Source organism: Parasteatoda tepidariorum, chromosome 12 (assembly GCF_982258835.1).
Source record: "Parasteatoda tepidariorum strain Cologne lab strain chromosome 12, Ptep-v5.0, whole genome shotgun sequence".
Taxonomy (NCBI): Eukaryota; Metazoa; Arthropoda; class Arachnida; order Araneae; family Theridiidae; genus Parasteatoda; species Parasteatoda tepidariorum.
In genome coordinates, this window is record NC_141766.1 from 786,422 (window position 1) to 793,518 (window position 7,097).

A 7,097-nucleotide genomic window follows, 5' to 3' on the forward strand; every position below is an offset into this window, starting at 1 on the left:
GTAACATAAACATACTCGTCTGCCAAAATTGTTAATTAGTAAGAGTTCTAGATCTCGTGGCGCCATCTAGTTTGTCCTCTGGCAAGGAAAATTGTACTCTGTTTTTGACAAAAATCGTAGAAAATCATAGCGCGAAAATGTTCTCGCGTCAACTCCATTTTCTCCTCTGTTTAAAATTTATTCTACGCTAAACAAGTTGAAGTAAGTCAGTAAAAAATCGTCTGTCGTGTTAAAATACACTTTGTATTTTAAAATTAAACCGTTATTTTCATTTTGTAAATTCTTGTCTGCGCGTATCTCAAAAATTTCAGAGTATAACGAGATGTTCTTCATATTTTTGTAGTTTTTAACTCTACCCGAAAATCAAAGTAACTCGCTATTTACGTATCGGAATAAAACCATATTTATGAAAGTTATAAAAATAATTAATTATAATCTAGCCTAAATTGAAATTAAAATTATCAAACTTTGCGTTACACGCTAAGAAAAACAAACAAAAAAATTTTTTCAGATTGCTTTTATTGGTATATAAAACAAAATAATAAAATAAATAAAACAAGCATCGGAGTAAAATTATATTTATGAAAGTTAAAAGATTAGTTTATTTTAATTAAGAATAAATCAAAATAATCACATATTGCGTTACACGCAAAGGAAAACCACGAAAATGTTTTTTTTTAATTGCTTGGTGATAATAGGATTCAAGCTAAATGTTCATCATCATCTCAATGAAAATATTTTTTTTAAACAGCCATTTTTTCATTATTATTATCCTTAATAGATAGGGTATCATCTTCCTGAACAGAACGAAAAGCTCTTCTTATTTACTCAACCCAGAAATCAAAGTAAGTCGGATTTTAAGCACCGAAGTAATAATTGCTACAAAAATAACCAATTTTAATTAAAATTATCAAATTTTGCTTTGCACGCTAAGGAAAACCACGAAAATGTTTGCCAGATTTCTTGATGGTAATAGGATTCCATCGAAATGTTCATTATAGCTTTTTTTTAGTCGCTTTGATCTGTAATAGGATTCTAGCTAAATGTTCATAACGAATGTTTATAACGTTTCTAGCGAATGTAACGAAACGCCATTATTATCTTTAGTTTAATTCAGAAATCAAAGTAATTAAGAATTTAAGTATCGGAATACAATTATGTTCATGAAAGTTATAAGAAGAGTTTATTTTAATGAAAATTAAATAAAAGTAATCAAATTTGCGTTACATGCAAAGGAAAACCACGAAAAAGTCTTTTAAATTGTTGAATGGTTATAGGTTTCCAGCTGAATGTTGATTATCGCAATGAAATTATTTTTTATAATCAAAAAATTTTTTCATCGTCCTTGAAAAACAATCTGTCATCTTACTGAATATTGTGAAACACTCTTTTTACATTAATATTTCTTTTACACAACCCAGGAATCAAAGCAACTTGCAATTCAAGTATCAGAATAAAAGCATACTTACAAAAGCTATTGTAGTAGCATTGCTGCGATACAAGCTAAGGAAAACCACGAAAACGTTTGCCAGATTTCTTGATGGTAATAGGATTCCATCGAAATGTTCATTATAGCAATGAAATCATTTTTAATAATCAATCACTTTTTTTTTATCATCGCTGATATATAGCCTTCTAAGTGAATGTTGTGAAATGCTCTAAAAAATTTTTTGTGCTTTTTTGTATTCTTGTCCGCAACCAAGATATCAAAGTTACTTGTAATTTAAATACAGGAATGAATTTTGAAAGATTTTTTAAACGAAAATAATTAGAATTTACATTACGCACAAATGAAAACCACGAAAAAGATTTAATAACAAACTAATTGAACGCTAGCAGACAATTATGAGACTCTATCTCAGCAATTATTAACATTTTCCAATTTTTTGTTCTTCATTAAATTAAATGTTTTGGGCAGCTTAGATTGCTCATAAAACTGTCCTTTATTTTATTTTAATTACTTTATTTTTTTTAGTTATTTTCATATTTTTTAATAAGCTCTTAAATAGTTTTTATTTTTTTTATTTCAAGTATTTGAATTTCAGAGCAATATAAAAATAAATTTTTAAGAATATATTATTTTTTTTGATTTTAAATTAAAAAATGTACAAATTAGAAATCCTTAAAGAATTTTAAAAAAATGTGTTCAGAATTTTCTGGCACAGAGACTGAATGTTATTATTTATCATAACAATTTATAAAAATCAAATAAAGAAAATTCAGTTGAGACCAGTGATGTCAAAGTTCACCCTGACATCCGTTTGGTATAGTGATTGATCTTTCTATCTTTATGTCTTTGTCAGTATACACAAGCAAAGGAGGGTATACAAGTTTCTATATTCATTGTCTACGAAGTGTTTAGATTGGTTTGAATAAATTATCAAACCAAGCATGCGCATCAGTAAAATTACGCCAATCAAAAATGCTAAAAATGCCATTCTAGTAAGCCTAACTAAACGATTAAGCGATAAAGATGAAAACAATGGTGCAATTGACCAATCAAATGTCTCAATTTATTAAAAAATCGGTCAGCCATGCAACAGTCTCCCTACGAAGGTAAATCTGAGCGCACTGTCTTGGATGCCCGCCCTTTTATAACCCTAAACTTTGGCGATCAGCTGAAATGGGTGATTGCCAAACGAAATCTATCGCCAACTGCTTGGATGCCCGCTTTTTGAACGTGATTGAAAATGGCGAAAATGTTTGAGCTGGACGTACTCGGAATGATTAAGCAATGAAACGAATTCGCTAGGTAATTCATATTTTTAATAGTAAATTTACTATATTATCTACAATGTTCTTTCGAATGCAAAGAGCTGCACCATTTGCTCAATTAATTCAAAATGGCTTTGATATTTTTACTTGCTACCCATATATTACAACTATCTCACTACTGAAATCAGTTATTTTGCATCTATAGTTTCCTGTCATATCATAAACAAAATTATTTTTCAGAGCCATTTTCTAGATTTGATTGAGCTGGATTTTATATTTTGTCATCATGAAAATTTTATTTACAGGTAATTCTTATTAATTAAAGATTTATAATATAAGTGTGGCTGAATTGTCAGAACGTTCCAAACTGTATGATCTTGTTACGTTCTCTTCAGTTGTTGAAATGTGCCCCACCACCTGTTGAAAACTGCCCCCCAGGAGGGGTAGATTTCAACAAAATACATGGTTCACTAAATATGTAAAATTAGGTATTTTGCCTTTGGTTTAGACCTTTGGAAAAAATTGAGAGGTTACCTCAAATATCAAATTAGTAAATAAAAATTAGAACTTAGATTTTGAAAGCAATAAAACTTCGAAAATAATTCTTAAGCAAAAACTGTTGAAAGGTGCCCCCCTCTCTCCTATATATATGTTAACTAGATTCATGAAAACATTGTACTCTTGTCTTGACATTTAAGCCTGATCACCACAACTCAGCCCATTCAAATAAGAGAGAGTAGTCAAAGAACTGCATCAGACTTAGCACTTTGATGCTGTAAGGAAAAATATTCAGTAGAAAGTGTTTTTTTCCCTGATATTCTTCTTTCTACTACTTTACACAATGGAGAAAAATGTTTAGAGGCAATAGAATGTTGAATGTTATGAGTTAATTTAAGTACTAATTCTCTCACAACGGTTGTGGTTCTGCCCCTGAGGGACAGAGGGAAGATCGCTAAGAACATTGCCCCTGAATTATAAATACTCTTTCACTTTAAATATATTTGGTATATACTTAATGAATAATGAACTGTTTCAAAGTAACATTATACAAAACTAAGGAGAGAGAGATTACTGTAATAAAAATTTGTCTATTGCACAGAGATTCATCTAATTTTATTCTTTTTTTAGCTTAAATGACAGACAGATTCAAGAGGAGCCAATACGAGTATTTCAGTTAGTATCAGTAGTTTGTACTATTGCTACTAGTATAATGTTTTTTATTTTGATTATTCGACTAATTGTATATTAACTGTGGCATTTTATCTTAAGTGTTTTAGTTTTTTTTCTTCAACTATATTGTTGTAGTATTCTGTTTGCAAATTAAAATTTTAATAAAATAATAAAAGTCAAAATAAATATCTTTTAATGTTTATCAGTATTTGACTTTAATCAAATGTAGGTTAAGAAAAAGTCAATGTTTTGCTGGTTATTATCTTCCTCTATTATTATTAAACAATAAATTTATTAATATATTGTTTTTTATATTAATTATTTTAAAAATTATTTATTCTATTTGCTTTATCAATTTTAGAAATTTATTATTTTAGCATTCAATCTCTAAAAATGGTGAAAGATTTTAAAAGTATTTAAATCTTACCTCTTAATAAATGAATTATCATGCATACGCATTCAACATGGTTGATTTTTACTTATAAAACTTTCAAAGTAATGTAAGGTCTCTTTTTTCTCCCTAAATGAAATATGGGCTAAAGAAGAGAACAGAAATAAAAGCAATGAAAAGTTTATAAACTTTTATTATTAAACCATATTTTTGTTAATATTGGTTTGATACTGTGGTTATTTTTTAAAGATTTGTATTTTCTCCTTTAAGGTTAACATAGTTCTTGTATCAGAAAGTTAGTTGTTTATGTTATTTTTTTTAAAATTTCTTATTTCAGCCATCAGTCTGTTACTGTCTGATCGGAAAAACCAGACTTAAGTTTGCAAGTTGTGTGGTATAAGAGACAGTCTAAAAGAAATATGAGGTTTGTTTTTTAATATTTGATTCTATTTAAATTTTACTTGCTGATTTAGTAGTATTAGCATAATTCATAACACAAATATTTATCATGTTTTCAGATAAACTACAGTTGCATAGTTAGGGCATAGTTATCCAGTAGCACAGTTTATTACTAGCAGTTTAGATGTAGAAACCATTATTTCTTTCTCTTGAATCTAAAATTGCAGACATAGTAATTGTATAATGACTAATGATAAAGTTACAGCTATTTCATTCAATGCAATTTCACATTTGCTATGTAAATGGCACACTCACAGGACCTGGCAAAGATTAACTTCAGTTGTTTATACAAAGCGCAAAATTGTTGTTCTGCTGTTAATCTCTTATTTTGTAAAAAAAATTATTGCCTACCACATTTCTACAACTATTCTCTTTGGTAGGCAGTGCACGCGCCAACCAAGCAGTTGGCTGTGAGGTCGTTTATGTCATATGTAAAGAAAATAAATTTTTTTAAAAAATCTGTGCTATGAGTAACTATTAAATGTTGTGATGTTATGTCCTATGGTTGCCTTTTTCTTAATGCTGTTAGTATTTATGTCTAAACTCTGATGGGTTCTGCAATAGAAATATTAAATAAGGTTAAACAGCCTCTCTTTTAGACGTAAGTAACCTGACTAAATTGGAAACCAGCAAAAGAATTGAAAGTCTGAAACCGAGCAACAAACCTGTCATAACAATAATTTATTTAATTTTAGCAATTTAACTCTCATTGACTAAAACCCATAATAACTATAAGACATCTGAATGCTAAAAGATTGAATTGAGAGAATTAGTTCAACCTCATGACAAGTTAGACATATATGGAGGAAGTGGGCCAATTTTTTATTGTTAATAATGGGCGCTTGGTCAACTAGCAAAGCACTAGAGAGATTGTCTTATTGTGGATGTGTGCTCCAATGTTCCGTTGACTGCGTCAACATGAGTGAGCCTGTGAATGTTTTTTTTTTTAATATATCTATATGTAATTGCATGCTTAACACTTTTCCAGTAATTAAAAATATCTTAAAATGTATACTTTTGTGTTGAATGTCACTCTGTTACTCAAGTTGATTCAAGGTAATGTATGCAAGCCTTTATAGATTTACAATTTAAAAAGCTGTGCTTTTAGTTATATACTTAACCATTGATTGAAATCTTCACAAGGTATCTTAATTGCAATACTTATTAGAAGCAACTTGTTCTCTTCTAGCTTTTGCCTGGATTATATATGGAATTATTCTTTACTTATTTAATATAGTTTGTTTTTAATCTAAAAATTTAATTAGTATTCAGATTGCAGCTTGTTCTTCTACTGATGATCCATATTTGTCCCGGGGAATAGTCTCACAGCATTGTCTGCTTAAAGCTTTTCTGTGAGATATGTTTACCAGGACTATGTTTCTACAATGGTTTATGCAGATTTTCCTTTACTTTGAAGAATGTCTTTGTGCCATAACATAACATTTCAGTCATTGATTTTGCAATATGTAATAAATATAATTGTATATTTTTTAAATTCATAAAAAATAATTATGCTCTTTATTGTTTGGCATGGTTTTCAGATATTAATATAATTGAAGTCTTAGATTAAATTCTGACTTACTGCAGAATTTTAAGGTAACATGATTTCTAATTTTTTTTTTATCAAGAAAAATGCTTCTATTTTACAGCTGGCTAACCAGACGATAGTTATAAAGAAGACTTTTAGCTGCTCCTTTCCTCAGGATGTTGCCACTAGTAGTGGGCATAGACCTTATATGATGGCACCAGCAAGCACCTTCATAGAGTCAAGCTGGCTACCAATACTCTTGTCTATTGTATAAGAACAAAAAAAAATGGACATGCTTCAAATTGTCAGATCCAACTTTATAAATTTTTTTTCTTCCTATTTTGTACTTAATACATATGCTTATCTCTTAATTACCACTTAAACATAGCTGCCAACTCTACTGGATTTTCCAGTAGACTACTGGATTAGGCCAGTTTCTCCTGGTTTACTGGTTTCATTAAAATTTCTCCTGGTTTTTGTACATTTTAGAAAATTCCCTAATATTGAGGAAATTTCCTAAAAAAAATCCTTATTGAAATAGAATTTTTGTGCAGATTATTGCTTGAATATTTAAATAAGTATTAATAATTCATAATGATGCAAACCTCATTTATAAAAAATAGTTCAACACTTTTTTTTTGTTCAAAAATGTTCAGGTTATTTTTATTCAGAACTCTCTTTTTAATTTAATTAAAAAAAATATTTTAACTATCTTTGATGAATTAGCCTATTACTATTCAAAATTCTGAGTAAACATCTACTGGATTTTTTCCTATCAGTGTTGGCAACTATGCTTAAAAAATAAATAAAAAGGTAAAAATAAAGATTATCAAA

At 28.8% G+C, this 7,097-nt stretch overlaps 1 long non-coding RNA gene across 1 annotated transcript; it reads left to right on the forward strand.

Moving 5' to 3' along the window:
- The first annotated feature begins 2,568 nt into the window (after nt 1-2,568).
- Nucleotides 2,569-7,097, forward strand: LOC147800876 (uncharacterized). The gene is made up of 3 exons (XR_015430836.1): nt 2,569-2,752; nt 4,614-4,700; nt 6,385-7,097. It is a non-coding gene; the product is annotated as an uncharacterized LOC147800876 (long non-coding RNA).